Below are 14,420 nucleotides of genomic sequence, written 5' to 3'. Positions count from 1 at the left end.
TACATTCGTACTAGTGTTTAAGTTTCAACTGTAAATAGTTTTCAATTATTTTGTATTAAAGATGAAGGTTGTCTGTTAGTTTTTGTTTTGATTGTTTCAATTTCTAAATTATCCAGTGTTTTCCACGCACTAGTTGTTATAGAATTATTTTCGTTCTCCTTATGGTGTGTAGTTGTGACAATTGGATTAAGTAAATGATTCTTTTTTAGCATTATTAACTTTCATGTATTTCATTGATGCTGATACTTCATGAACACTATCAACATGCTTTTAAATGACAATTTTGACTCGTGTTATAAATTCATATTTTTAACTGCTTATGAAACACTCAATTCTCAATTAATTCTCCACTAATTTTACATATTTAACTGACTACATTTTTTTCAGATTGCAGTGCAGCAGTACACCCAAGGCTTGCTGAGACAGGAATTTGCATTCATACCACTTTGGGAAAGTATCAACATCTTATTTTGAAAATAAACTAGAAGATATTGATAATAATATTGGATATATGCAATGTGTGTGTAATGGTTATTGAATTTAATTGATAGCAAATTAATACTAGTGAAACAAAAAATTAGTATCATGAAACCAAGACCAATGAATTAAGTACATGATTCTTATTTAGCATTATTAACTTCCATGTATTTTTGTTGATGCTAATACTTCATAAACACTATAAAACATGTTTTTATATGGTAAATTTGGCGTATTTTACAAATTCATTTTTTTAAATTGCTTATAAAATACTCAATTCTCATGTTAGTATCTTGAAACCTTGACCACTAGAAAGAGAATATGTTTCTTATTTAGCATTAATTACTTTCATACATTACATATAAGCCAATACTTCATAAACACTATAAAACATGTTTTTATATGGTAAATTTGGCATATTTTACAAATTCATTTTTTTAATTGCTTATGAAACACTCAATTCTCATGTTAGTATCTTGAAACCTTGACCACTAGAAAGAGAATATGTTTCTTATTTAGCATTAATTACTTTCATACATTACATATAAGCCAATACTTCATAAACACTATAAAACATGTTTTTATATGATAATTTTAACGTAAATTACAAATTCAAATTTTTTATGGCTTATGAAATACTCAATTCTCATGTTAGTATCTTGAAACCTTGACCACTAGAAAGAGAATATGTTTCTTATTTAGCATTAATTACTTTCATACATTACATATAAGCCAATACTTCATAAACACTATAAAACATGTTTTTATATGGTAAATTTGGCGTATTTTACAAATTCATTTTTTTAATTGCTTATGAAATACTCAATTCTCATGTTAGTATCTTGAAACCTTGACCACTAGAAAGAGAATATGTTTCTTATTTAGCATTAATTACTTTCATACATTACATATAAGCCAATACTTCATAAACACTATAAAACATGTTTTTATATGATAATTTTAACGTAAATTACAAATTCAAATTTTTTATGGCTTATGAAATACTCAATTCTCATGTTAGTATCTTGAAACCTTGACCACTAGAAAGAGAATATGTTTCTTATTTAGCATTAATTACTTTCATACATTACATATAAGCCAATACTTCATAAACACTATAAAACATGTTTTTATATGGTAAATTTGGCATATTTTTCAAATTCATTTTTTTAAATTGCTTATAAATACTCAATTCTCATGTTAGTATCTTGAAACCTTGACCACTAGAAAGAGAATATGTTTCTTATTTAGCATTAATTACTTTCATACATTACATATAAGCCAATACTTCATAAACACTATAAAACATGTTTTTATATGATAATTTTAACGTAAATTACAAATTCAAATTTTTTATGGCTTATGAAATACTCAATTCTCATGTTAGTATCTTGAAACCTTGACCACTAGAAAGAGAATATGTTTCTTATTTAGCATTAATTACTTTCATACATTACATATAAGCCAATACTTCATAAACACTATAAAACATGTTTTTATATGGTAAATTTGGCGTATTTTACAAATTCATTTTTTTAAATTGCTTATAAAATACTCAATTCTCATGTTAGTATCTTGAAACCTTGACCACTAGAAAGAGAATATGTTTCTTATTTAGCATTAATTACTTTCATACATTACATATAAGCCAATACTTCATAAACACTATAAAACATGTTTTTATATGATAATTTTAACGTAAATTACAAATTCAAATTTTTTATGGCTTATGAAATACTCAATTCTCATGTTAGTATCTTGAAACCTTGACCACTAGAAAGAGAATATGTTTCTTATTTAGCATTAATTACTTTCATACATTACATATAAGCCAATACTTCATAAACACTATAAAACATGTTTTTATATGGTAAATTTGGCATATTTTTCAAATTCATTTTTTTAAATTGCTTATAAAATACTCAATTCTCATGTTAGTATCTTGAAACCTTGACCACTAGAAAGAGAATATGTTTCTTATTTAGCATTAATTACTTTCATACATTACATATAAGCCAATACTTCATAAACACTATAAAACATGTTTTTATATGATAATTTTAACGTAAATTACAAATTCAAATTTTTTATGGCTTATGAAATACTCAATTCTCATGTTAGTATCTTGAAACCTTGACCACTAGAAAGAGAATATGTTTCTTATTTAGCATTAATTACTTTCATACATTACATATAAGCCAATACTTCATAAACACTATAAAACATGTTTTTATATGGTAAATTTGGCGTATTTTACAAATTCATTTTTTTAAATTGCTTATAAAATACTCAATTCTCATGTTAGTATCTTGAAACCTTGACCACTAGAAAGAGAATATGTTTCTTATTTAGCATTAATTACTTTCATACATTACATATAAGCCAATACTTCATAAACACTAAAAAACATGTTTTTATATGATATTTTTAACGTAAATTACAAATTCAAATTTTTTATGGCTTATGAAATACTCAATTCTCATGTTAGTATCTTGAAACCTTGACCACTAGAAAGAGAATATGTTTCTTATTTAGCATTAATTACTTTCATACATTACATATAAGCCAATACTTCATAAACACTATAAAACATGTTTTTATATGGTAAATTTTGCGTATTTTACAATTTCATTTTTTTAATTGCTTATGAAACACTCAATTCTCAATTAATTGACATGAAACCAACACCATTGAATTAAGTAAATGATTTTTATTTAACTTTATTAACTTCCATGTATTTCATTGATGCTGGTACTTCATAGACACTATAAACATGCTTTTAAATGATAATTTTTACTCGTGTTTTAAATTCATATTTTAAACTGCTTATGAAACACTCATTTCTCAATTAATTCTCCACCAATCTTACAAATTTAACTGACTACATTTTTTTCAGATTGCAGTGCAGCAGTTCACCCAAGGCTTGCTGAGACAGAAATTTGCATTCATACCACTTTGGGAAAGTATCAACATCTTATTTTGGAAATAAACTAGAAGATACTGATAATAATATTGGATTTATGCAATGTGTGTGTAATGGTTATTGAATATAATTGATAATAAATTAATAGTTGTGAAACAATTGTTATTTGTTATATATATGAATAAAAGATTAGTAAACACTTTTAGCTTGTAATTTTTATTCTTCTTATTTACCTATGCTATAAAAATCTTTTATTTAGACTATATATAAATGATAATTTTGACAAAAATTACAAATTCACATTTTCAACTGTTATAGAAGAATTAATCATTAAGTCAATATTAACACCAACAGAGGGCGGGAGGTTCCCCATACCATGGTCGACGGCTGACCTACCACAGGAAGAATCTAGTTGGTTATGTGCCGTTCACCGTTGCACTGCTCTCCGGAGTGGGGCGGCATATTTATTAGGCTTTTGACTGTATGTCTTGTACATTTACGAAAGAATATTTATACTATCAACGAATTGTTCATATTTTACGGCCGAAATTACACAGTCAGTGTCCTGATCCTCGACCAATGCATTAAGAAAATGATTTAAAATTTATCATTGAAAAATTATCATCAATTCATATGGAAATGGGGTATTTTTCAGTTATTGTACAAGTGTATTTCTTTTTTAAAAGTACAAACATTCTGTTAATTTGTACAATCTTTTATGGCTTATCATAATTATTATTTGTTATCATCTGTTTATGCTTAAATTTCGTATCTTTTTACAGATTTACATTCGTACTAGTGTTTAAGTTTCAACTGTAAATAGTTTTCAATTATTTTGTATTAAAGATGAAGGTTGTCTGTTAGTTTTTGTTTTGATTGTTTCAATTTCTAAATTATCCAGTGTTTTCCACGCACTAGTTGTTATAGAATTATTTTCGTTCTCCTTATGGTGTGTAGTAGTGACAATTGGATTAAGTAAATGATTCTTTTTTAGCATTATTAACTTTCATGTATTTCATTGATGCTGATACTTCATAAACACTATAAACATGCTTTTAATATGATAATTTTGACTCGTGTTATAAATTCATATTTTTAACTGCTTATGAAACACTCAATTCTCAATTAATTCTCCACTAATTTTACATATTTAACTGACTACATTTTTTTCAGATTGCAGTGCAGCAGTACACCCAAGGCTTGCTGAGACAGGAATTTGCATTCATACCACTTTGGGAAAGTATCAACATCTTATTTTGAAAATAAACTAGAAGATATTGATAATAATATTGGATATATGCAATGTGTGTGTAATGGTTATTGAATTTAATTGATAGCAAATTAATACTAGTGAAACAAAAAATTAGTATCATGAAACCAAGACCAATGAATTAAGTAATGATTCTTATTTAGCATTATTAACTTCCATGTATTTTTGTTGATGCTAATACTTCATAAACACTATAAAACATGTTTTTATATGGTAAATTTGGCGTATTTTACAAATTCATTTTTTTAAATTGCTTATAAAATACTCAATTCTCATGTTAGTATCTTGAAACCTTGACCACTAGAAAGAGAATATGTTTCTTATTTAGCATTAATTACTTTCATACATTACATATAAGCCAATACTTCATAAACACTATAAAACATGTTTTTATATGGTAAATTTGGCATATTTTACAAATTCATTTTTTAATTGCTTATGAAACACTCAATTCTCATGTTAGTATCTTGAAACCTTGACCACTAGAAAGAGAATATGTTTCTTATTTAGCATTAATTACTTTCATACATTACATATAAGCCAATACTTCATAAACACTATAAAACATGTTTTTATATGATAATTTTAACGTAAATTACAAATTCAAATTTTTTATGGCTTATGAAATACTCAATTCTCATGTTAGTATCTTGAAACCTTGACCACTAGAAAGAGAATATGTTTCTTATTTAGCATTAATTACTTTCATACATTACATATAAGCCAATACTTCATAAACACTATAAAACATGTTTTTATATGGTAAATTTGGCATATTTTACAAATTCATTTTTTTAATTGCTTATGAAATACTCAATTCTCATGTTAGTATCTTGAAACCTTGACCACTAGAAAGAGAATATGTTTCTTATTTAGCATTAATTACTTTCATACATTACATATAAGCCAATACTTCATAAACACTATAAAACATGTTTTTATATGATAATTTTAACGTAAATTACAAATTCAAATTTTTTATGGCTTATGAAATACTCAATTCTCATGTTAGTATCTTGAAACCTTGACCACTAGAAAGAGAATATGTTTCTTATTTAGCATTAATTACTTTCATACATTACATATAAGCCAATACTTCATAAACACTATAAAACATGTTTTTATATGGTAAATTTGGCGTATTTTTCAAATTCATTTTTTTAAATTGCTTATAAAATACTCAATTCTCATGTTAGTATCTTGAAACCTTGACCACTAGAAAGAGAATATGTTTCTTATTTAGCATTAATTACTTTCATACATTACATATAAGCCAATACTTCATAAACACTATAAAACATGTTTTTATATGATAATTTTAACGTAAATTACAAATTCAAATTTTTTATGGCTTATGAAATACTCAATTCTCATGTTAGTATCTTGAAACCTTGACCACTAGAAAGAGAATATGTTTCTTATTTAGCATTAATTACTTTCATACATTACATATAAGCCAATACTTCATAAACACTATAAAACATGTTTTTATATGGTAAATTTGGCGTATTTTACAAATTCATTTTTTAAATTGCTTATAAAATACTCAATTCTCATGTTAGTATCTTGAAACCTTGACCACTAGAAAGAGAATATGTTTCTTATTTAGCATTAATTACTTTCATACATTACATATAAGCCAATACTTCATAAACACTATAAAACATGTTTTTATATGATATTTTAACGTAAATTACAAATTCAAATTTTTTATGGCTTATGAAATACTCAATTCTCATGTTAGTATCTTGAAACCTTGACCCTATGAAAGAGAATATGTTTCTTAATTAGCATTATTACTTCATACATTACATATAAGCCAATACTCATAAACACTATAAAACAGTTTTTTTATATGGTAAATTTGGCATATTTTTCAAATCATTTTTTTAAATTGCTTATAAAATACTCAATTCTCATGTTAGTATCTTGAAACCTTGACCACTAGAAAGAGAATATGTTTCTTATTTAGCATTAATTACTTTCATACATTACATATAGCCAATACTTCATAACACTATAAAACATGTTTTTATATGATAATTTTTAACGTAAATTACAAATTCAAATTTTTATGGCTTATGAAATACTCAATTCTCATGTTAGTATCTATGAAACCTTGACCACTAGAAAGAGAATATGTTTCTTATTTAGCATTAATTACTTTCATACATACATATAAGCCAATACTTCATAACCACTATAAAACATGTTTTTATATGGTAAATTTGGCGTATTTTACAAATTCATTTTTTTAAATTGCTTATAAAATACTCAATTCTCATGTAGTATCTTGAAACCTTGACCACTAGAAAGAGAATATGTTTCTTATTTAGCATTATTTACTTTCATAACTTACATATAAGCCAATAGTTCATAAACACTAAAAAACATGTTTTATATGATATTTTTAACGTAAATTACAATTCAAATTTTTTATGGCTTATGAAATACTCAATTCTCATGTTAGTATCTTGAAACCTTGACCACTAGAAAGAGAATATGTTTCTTATTTAGCATGAATTACTTCATACATTACATATAGCCAATACTTTCATAAACACTATAAAAACATGTTTTTATATGGTAAATTTTGCGTATTTTTACAATTTCATTTTTTTATTGCTTATGAACACTCAATTCTCAATTACTTGACATGAAACCAACACCATTGAATTAAGTAAATGATTTTTATTTACTTTATTAACTTCCATGTATTTCAATTGATGCTGGTACTTCATAGACACTATAAACATGCTTTTAAATGATAATTTTTTACTCGTGTTTTAAATTCATATTTTAAACTGCTTATGAAACACTCATTTCTCAATTAATTCTCCACCAATCTTACAAATTTAACTGACTACATTTTTTTCAGATTGCAGTGCAGCAGTTCACCCAAGGCTTGCTGAGACAGAAATTTGCATTCATACCACTTTGGGAAAGTATCAACATCTTATTTTGGAAATAAACTAGAAGATACTGATAATAATATTGGATTTATGCAATGTGTGTGTAATGGTTATTGAATATAATTGATAATAAATTAATAGTTGTGAACAATTGTTATTTGTTATATATATGAATAAAAGATTAGTAAACTCTTTAGCTTGTAATTTTTATTCTTCTTATTTACCTATGCTATAAAAATCTTTTATTAGACTATATATAAATGATAATTTTGACAAAAATTACAAATTCACATTTCAACTGTTTATAGAAGAATTAATCATTAAGTCAATATTAACACCAACAGAGGGCGGGAGGTTCCCCATACCATGGTCGACGGCTGACCTACCACAGGAAGAATCTAGTTGGTTATGTGCCGTTCACCGTTGCACTGCTCTCCGGAGTGGGGCGGCATATTTATTAGGCTTTTGACTGTATGTCTTGTACATTTACGAAGAATATTTATACTATCAACGAATTGTTCATATTTTACGGCCGAAATTACACAAGTCAGTGTCCTGATCCTCGACCAATGCATTAAGAAAATGATTTAAATTATCATTGAAAAATTATCATCAAATTCATATGGAAATGGGGTATTTTTCAGTTATTGTACAAGTGTATTCTTTTTTAAAAAGTACAAAACATTCTGTTAATTTGTACAATCTTTTATGGCTTATCATAATTATTATTTGTTATCATCTGTTTATGCTTAAATTTCGTATCTTTTTACAGATTTACATTCGTACTAGTGTTTAAGTTCAACTGTAAATAGTTTTCAATTATTTTGTATTAAAGATGAAGGTTGTCTGTTAGGTTTTGTTTTGATTGTTTCAATTTCTAAATTATCCAGTGTTTCCACGCACTAGTTGTTATAGAATTATTTTCGTTCTCCTTATGGTGTGTAGTAGTGACAATTGGATAAGTAATGATTCTTTTTTAGCATTATTAACTTTCATGTATTTCATTGATGCTGATACGTCATAAACACTAATAAACATGCTTTATATGATAATTTTGACTCGTGTTATAAATTCATATTTTTAACTGCTTATGAAACACTCAATTCTCAATTAATTCTCCACTAATTTTACATATTTAACTGACTACATTTTTTTCAGATTGCAGTGCAGCAGTACACCCAAGGCTTGCTGAGACAGGATTTGCATTCATACCACTTTGGGAAAGTATCAACATCTTATTTTGAAATAAACTAGAAGATACTTATAACAACAATAATGGTCTTTTGCAAGGTACGTGTAATAATAACTGTATGTAATTGATAGCAACTTAATATTAGTGAAACAAAAAGTAAGTATCATGAAACCAAGACCAATGAATTATGTAAATGATTCTTATTAAGCATTATTAATTCCATGTATTTCAATTGATGCTGATAGCTTCATGAACACTATCAACATGCTTTTAAATGACAATTTTGACTCGTGTTATAAATTCATATTTTAACTGCTTATGAAACACTCAATTCTCAATTAATTCTCCACTAATTTTTTATATTTAACTGACTACATTTTTTTCAGATTGCAGTGCAGCAGTTCACTCAAGGCTTACTGAGACAGGAATTTGCATTTATACCACTTTGGAAAATATCAACATCTTATTTGAAAATAAACTAGAAGATACTTATAACAACAATAATGGTCTTTTGCAAGGTACGTGTAATAATAACTGTTGTAATTGATAGCAACTTAATATTAGTGAAACAAAAAGTAAGTATCATGAAACCAAGACCAATGAATTATGTAAATGATTCTTATTACGCATTATTAATTCCATGTATTTCATTGATGCTGATACTTCATAAACACTATCAACATGCTTTTAAATGACAATTTTGACTCGTGTTTTAAATTCCATATTTTAACTGCTTACGAAACACTCATTATCTCAATTAATTCTCCACCAATGCTTACAAATTTAACTGACTAATTTTTTCAGATTGCAGTGCAGCAGTTCACCCAAGGCTTGCCTAGACAGAAATTTGCATTCATACCACTTTGGGAAAGTATCCAACACATCTTATTTTGAAAATAAACTAGAAGATATTGATAATAAATTGGATATATGACAATGTGTGTGTACATGGTTATTGAATTTAATTGATAGCAATTAATACTAAGTGAAACAAAAAATTAGTATCATGAAACCAAGACCAATGAATTAAGTACATGATTCTTATTTAGCATTATAACTTCCATGTATTTTTGTTGATGCTAATACTATCATTAACACTATAAAACATGTTTTATATGATAATTTTAACGTAAATTACAAATTCAAATTTTTATGGCTTATGAAATACTCAATTCTCATGTTAGTATCTTGAAACCTTGACCACTAGAAAGAGAATATGTTTCTTATTTAGCATTAATTACTTTCATACATTACATATAAGCCAATACTTCATAAACACTATAAAACATGTTTTTATATGATAAATTTGGCGTATTTTAAAATCATTTTTTTAAATTGCTTATAAAATACTCAATTCTCATGTTAGTATCTTGAAACCTTGACCACTAGAAAGAGAATATGTTCTTATTTAGCATTAATTACTTTCATACATTACATATAAGCCAATACTTCATAAACACTATAAAACATGTTTTTAATGGTATTAAATTTGGATATTTTACAAATTCAAATTTTTTATGGCTTATGAAATACTCAATTCTCATGTTAGTATTGAAACCTTGACCACTAGAAAGAGATATGTTTCTTATTTAGCATTAATTACTTCATACATTACATATAAGCCAATACTTCATAAACACTATAAAACATGTTTTTATATGGTAAATTTGGCGTATTTTACAAAATTCATTTTTTTAAATTGCTTATAAAATACTCAATTCTCATGTTAGTATCTTGAAACCTTGACCACTAGAAAGAGAATATGTTTCTTATTTAGCATTAATTACTTTCATACATTACATATAAGCCAATACTTCATAAACACTATAAAAAACATGTTTTTATATGATAATTTAACGTAAATTACAAATTCAAATTTTTTATGGCTTATGAAATACTCAATTCTCATGTTAGTATCTTGAAACCTTGACCACTAGAAAGAGAATATGTTTCTTATTTAGCATTAATTACTTTCATACATTACATATAAGCCAATACTTCATAAACACTATAAAACATGTTTTTATATGGTAAATTTGGCATATTTTTCAAATTCATTTTTTTAAATTGCTTATAAATACTCAATTCTCATGTTAGTACCTTGAAACCTTGACCACTAAAAAGAGAATATGTTTCTTATTTAGCATTAATTACTTTCATACATTACATATAAGCCAATACTTCATAAACACTAAAAACATGTTTTTATATGGTATTTAATTGGCATATTTTACAATTAATTTTTTTTTAATTGCTTATGAAACACTCAATTCTCAATTAATTGACATGAAACCAACACCATTGAATTAAGTAAATGATTTTTATTTAACTTTATTAACTTCCATGTATTTCATTGATGCTGGTACTTCATATAGACACTATAACATGCTTTTAAATGATAATTTTTACTCGTGTTTTTAAATTCATATTTTAAACTGCTTATGAAACACTCATTTCTCAATTAATTCTCCACCAATCTTACAAATTAACTGACTACATTTTTTTTCAGATTGCAGTGCAGCAGTTCACCCAAGGCTTGCTGAGACAGAAATTTGCATTCATACCACTTTGGGAAAGTATCAACATCTTATTTTGGAAATAAACTAGAAGATACTGATAATAATATTGGATTTATGCAATGTGTGTGTAATGGTTATTGAATATAATTGATAATAAAATAATAGTTGTGAAACAATTGTTTTTGTTATATATATGAATAAAAGATTAGTAAACACTTTTAGCTTGTAATTTTTATTCTTCTTATTTACCTATGCTATAAAAATCTTTTATTTAGACTATATATAAATGATAATTTTGACAAAAATTACAAATTCACATTTTCAACTGTTTATAGAAGAATTAATCATTAAGTCAATATTAACCACCACAGAGGGCGGGAGGTTCCCCATACCATGGTCGACGGCTGACCTACCACAGGAAGAATCTAGTTGGTTATGTGCCGTTCACCGTTGCACTGCTCTCGGAGTGGGGCGGCATATTTATTAGGCTTTTGACTGTATGTCTTGTACATTTACGAAAGAATATTTATACTATCAACGAATTGTTCATATTTTACGGCCGAAATAACACAAGTCAGTGTCCTGATCCTCGACCAATGCATTAAGAAAATGATTTAAATTTATCATCTGAAAAAATTATCATCAAAATTCATATGGAAATGGGGTATTTTTTCAGTTATTGTACAAGTGTATTCTTTTTTAAAAGTACAAAACATTCTGTTATTTGTACAATCTTTTATGGCTTATCATAATTATTATTTGTTATCATCTGTTATGCTTAAATTTCGTATCTTTTTACAGATTTACATTCGTACTAGTGTTTAAGTTTCAACTGTAAATAGTTTCAATTATTTTGTATTAAAGATGAAGGTTGTCTGTTAGTTTTGTTTTGATTGTTTCAATTTCTAAATTATCCAGTGTTTTCACGCACTAGTTGTTATAGAATTATTTTCGTTCTCCTTATGTGTGTAGTTGTGACAATTGGATTAAGTAAATGATTCTTTTTTAGCATTATTAACTTTCATGTATTTCATTGATGCTGATACTTCATAAACACTATCAACATGCTTTTAAATGATAATTTTGACTCGTGTTATAAATTCATATTTGTAACTGCTTATGAAACACTCAATCTCAATTAATTCTCCACTAATTTACATATTTAACTGACTACATTTTTTTCAGATTGCAGTGCAGCAGACACCCAAGGCTTGCTGAGACAGGAATTTGCATTCATACCACTTTGGGAAAGTATCAACATCTTATTTTGAAAAAAACTAGAAGATATTGATAAAATATTGGATATATGCAATGTGTGTAATGTTATTGAATTTAATTGATAGCAAATAATACTAGTGAAACAAAAAATAGTATCATGAAACCAAGACCAATGAATTAAGTACATGATTCTTATTTAGCATTATTAACTTCCATGTATTTTTGTTGATGCTAAACTTCATAAACACTATAAAACATGTTTTTATATGGTAAATTGGCGTATTTTACAAATTCATTTTTTAAATTGCTTATAAAATACTCAATTCTCATGTTAGTATCTTGAAACCTTGACACTAGAAAGAGAATATGTTTCTTATTAGCATTAATTACTTCATACATTAAATATAGCCAATACTTCATAAACACTATATAAACATGTTTTTATATGGTAAATTTGGCATATTTACAAATTCATTTTTTTAATTGCTTATAAAACACTCAATTCTCATGTTAGTCTTGAAACCTTGACCACTAGAAAGAGAATATGTTTCTTATTTAGCATAATTACTTTCATACATTACATATAAGCCAATACTTCATAAACACTATAAAACATGTTTTTATATGGTAATTTAACGTATTTTACAAATTCATTTTTTATGGCTTATGAAATACTCAATTCTCATGTTAGTATCTTGAAACCTTGACCACTAGAAAGAGAATATGTTTCTTATTTAGCATTAATTACTTTCATACATTACATATAAGCCAATACTTCATAAACACTATAAAACATGTTTTTATATGGTAAATTTGGCATATTTACAAATTCATTTTTTTAATTGCTTATGAAAATACTCAATTCTCATGTTAGTATCTTGAAACCTTGACCACTAGAAAGAGAATATGTTTCTTATTTAGCATTAATTACTTTCATACATTACATATAAGCCAATACTTCATAAACACTATAAAACATGTTTTTATATGATAATTTTAACGTAAATTACAAATTCAAATTTTTTATGGCTTATGAAATACTCAATTCTCATGTTAGTATCTTGAAACCTTGACCACTAGAAAGAGAATATGTTTCTTATTTAGCATTAATTACTTTCATACATACATATAAGCCAATACTTCATAAACACATATAAAACATGTTTTTATATGGTAAATTTGGCATATTTTACAAATTCATTTTTTAAATTGCTTATAAATACTCAATTCTCATGTTAGTATCTTGAAACCTTGACCACTAGAAAGAGAATATGTTCTTATTTAGCATTATTAATACTTTCATACATTACATATAAGCCAATACTTCATAAACACTATAAAACATGTTTTATATGATAATTTTAACGTAAATACAAATTCAAATTTTATGGCTTATGAAATACTCAATTCTCATGTTAGTATCTTGAAACCTTGACCACTAGAAAGAGAATATGTTTCTTATTAGCATTAATTACTTTCATACATTACATATAAGCCAATACTTCATATAACACTATAAAACATGTTTTATATGGTAAATTTGGCATATTTTCAAATTCATTTTTTTTAAATTGCTTATAAAATACTCAATTCTCATGTTAGTATCTTGAAACCTTGACCACTAGAAAGAGAATATGTTTCTTATTTAGCATTAATTACTTTCATACATTACATATAAGCCAATACTTCATAAACACTATAAAACATGTTTTTTTATTGATAATTTTAACGTAAAATTACAAATTCAAATTTTTATGGCTTATGAAATACTCAATCATTGTTAGTATCTTGAAACCTTGACCACTAGAAAGAGAATATGTTTCTTATTTAGCATTAATTACTTTCATACATTACATATAAGCCAATACTTCATAAACACTATAAAACATGTTTTATATGGTAAATTTGG

Source organism: Rhopalosiphum maidis, chromosome 3, assembly GCF_003676215.2.
Source record: "Rhopalosiphum maidis isolate BTI-1 chromosome 3, ASM367621v3, whole genome shotgun sequence".
Taxonomy (NCBI): domain Eukaryota; kingdom Metazoa; phylum Arthropoda; class Insecta; order Hemiptera; family Aphididae; genus Rhopalosiphum; species Rhopalosiphum maidis.
The sequence above is the reverse complement of the archived record's forward strand: the minus strand, read 5'-3'. Positions refer to the sequence as shown.